The following is a 2,350-nucleotide window of genomic DNA, read 5'->3' as shown; positions in this document are numbered from 1 at the left end:
AGATTAAAATAAAAGATCTAAATAGTTGTGGAAATCAAAGCTAACTGCTGAAACACCCGTAACATTGAATGATACATAGCATTGAAGCCTTACCCGATTTTATACTTTACTTTGGTCTTTTTTTTTTGTGAGAATGATATTCTTACTTGTCTTAAGTGTTGTTAAATTTCTCATCTCACATCAGAATGAGATTCTTTAGAGTTTCTATAAATTTCTCTCCACTTCTCTCATTTGATTTCATTCTCTCTTTTCATCTTCCAAATCTTGTAACCATTTTGGAGACTTATATTTTAAACATTGTTCATATTTTGGATTGCAGGTTCTTCCTTGTCAAATTGGGACTTTGGTTTGTTTTCGTTCCTGGATCTTGTTGATTGCCTTCTGTTCGATATATAAACACACATACTATGATTTGTTCTCTTATTCTTAGCATTTATATAGATCAGTAGGGTCATTTTGTTATCAATAGTTAGGTGGGGTTTTGAGGAGAAAAGTGAGCCTCAAATTTGGATGAGGAGGGCCACATGGGTGCTTTGATTTCCACTATGGCACTAGACCTCCTTTAGTGGTGTTAGACAAACTGACTTTGTTTTATTTTTTTTCTTTCATATATGCTCGATTAACATAAAATCTCGTTGAATAAATGGGCAGGTTGAAAATGACAACTAAAGTTGTTCTTAAAGTTCTTAACTATAAGAATTAGAGTTTTCGGATGAAGACCTACTTTTTGGCCGAAGATCTTTGGGACGTCGTCGAAGGCACCGTTAAGGAACCTCCTGAAGCAGAAGAACATAAGGCTTGGAAGAAGAAGGATGCCAAGGGCTTATATGCAATCCAGAATTCTTGCGGAGATGGTACTTATCCATTAATCGAGTACAGAAACTCGGCTGAAGCAACATGGAGGACTTTCTCACTTAATTTGAAGCGAGCTGGAGGAGCATCAGATGAAAGTGGTACGTACATAGATGAAAAGTTGTTGAGGAATATTTTGTAATTATTTCGCACGTAAGCATAGGCATTTGCATATAGGAAGGGAAAGGACAAAGAAAATTAAGAATTGAATGATAAATCAAAATTTTTATTTTCAACAAAAAAGCCAATTGGTGAAGCGTATCTAAACACGCCAGAATCGGCATTGAAAGAATGTCTCAATGTCACTAGAGGTATCCTTACAAATTAATATTTTTTGTACATAATCTATTTAATAGTAATTAATGATAAACGTTTAGGTTTATTATCGGTGATATTAATTAGGAGTTGAATCTCCCTCTTATATTATTATTATTTTTTATTTATTTATATTTTCCGTGAATTGTATTAATTAATTATTTTGATGCAAGTATGGGAAATTTAGCAACTAACAACATGGCATACAGGACACGATGAGAGAGATGAGAGCGTTGAGACTGGTGACTCTTGAGAGCAATGCCAACCATATCCAAGAAACTTTCGTGAAAAATGTCAAGTCTAATGATTGGGATAATGCGATCAACTTTCTTCGCCAACATCCCCAACCAGGAAGTGCAAGAGTTCAATGGGATGGTACAGCTCTTCACTACGCAATCAGGAAGAGGTGCAGCTTGCGCATTATACAACAGTTGGTGGAGTTAATGGCAAATGAAGACTTGGAAATACAAGACTCTCTTGGTTGCACAGCTCTTTATTATTTGATAACTTTGTTTCCAAAAATGGTTGAAGTAGCTGAATGCATGGTTAAAAAGAACCACAATTTACTTACTATTATACCTACTTCTATGCCGTGGTGGAATAGGAAGCCTCTAGTTCTGTCTGCCCAAGAGAACGCAAAAGGGGAAAGAATGGCTCGCTATTTCTATTCCCTCACTCCACCTGAAATGATAAAAGTTATGGATACCGCTCAACTTATTTCTGACTGTTTTTGTCTTTAAAGATTTGGTACTTTTCCCCGTTTGATTTTTTTTTTTTTTTTAAACAATTTTTGTCTATATACATATTTACAATGTTTTCTTTTCATGCTTGTATTATATATAGATACTGCGTGGGATTTTGATTCAATGTTACCTAAAATTGACCATTTGCTATAGACCACGACAGGAATATCCCCTTAACAACATTTGTCAGTAACCGTTTTGCATTCAAAAGCAGAAGGCTGCTCAGTTTATGGGAAAAATTGATCTATTATGGTTAGTACATAATTGCTTTTAATTTTCTCATTGTATTTTTTTTTCTTTTTAAAAGATAAAGCTTGATATAAGTCCAATTTTGTAAATCACTATTAGTATTAGTCTACATACGTGAAATTGGTCCAATATCGAGAATTACACATCATCATACTTTTATTTTCGTACCAATATTAATATACAACTAAGAT

General features: G+C 34.1%; 1 long non-coding RNA gene across 2 annotated transcripts; it reads left to right on the top strand.

Moving 5' to 3' along the window:
* Positions 1-254: 254 nt before the first annotated feature.
* On the top strand, positions 255-2,046 carry LOC148689306 (uncharacterized). 2 transcript variants are annotated; one of them, XR_015958367.1, is made up of 3 exons: positions 255-346; positions 652-953; positions 1,377-2,046. It is a non-coding gene; the product is annotated as an uncharacterized LOC148689306 (long non-coding RNA). The 2 variants fall into 2 exon arrangements; XR_015958366.1 differs by having other exon boundaries at positions 263-953.
* The last annotated feature ends 304 nt before the right edge of the window (positions 2,047-2,350 follow it).

This window comes from Pyrus communis, chromosome 17 (genome assembly GCF_041283825.1).
Source record: "Pyrus communis isolate YQ-2024b chromosome 17, ASM4128382v1, whole genome shotgun sequence".
NCBI lineage: Eukaryota > Viridiplantae > Streptophyta > Magnoliopsida > Rosales > Rosaceae > Pyrus > Pyrus communis.
Note: the sequence above shows the minus strand (reverse complement) of the source record. Positions and strands in the feature narration are given on the sequence as shown.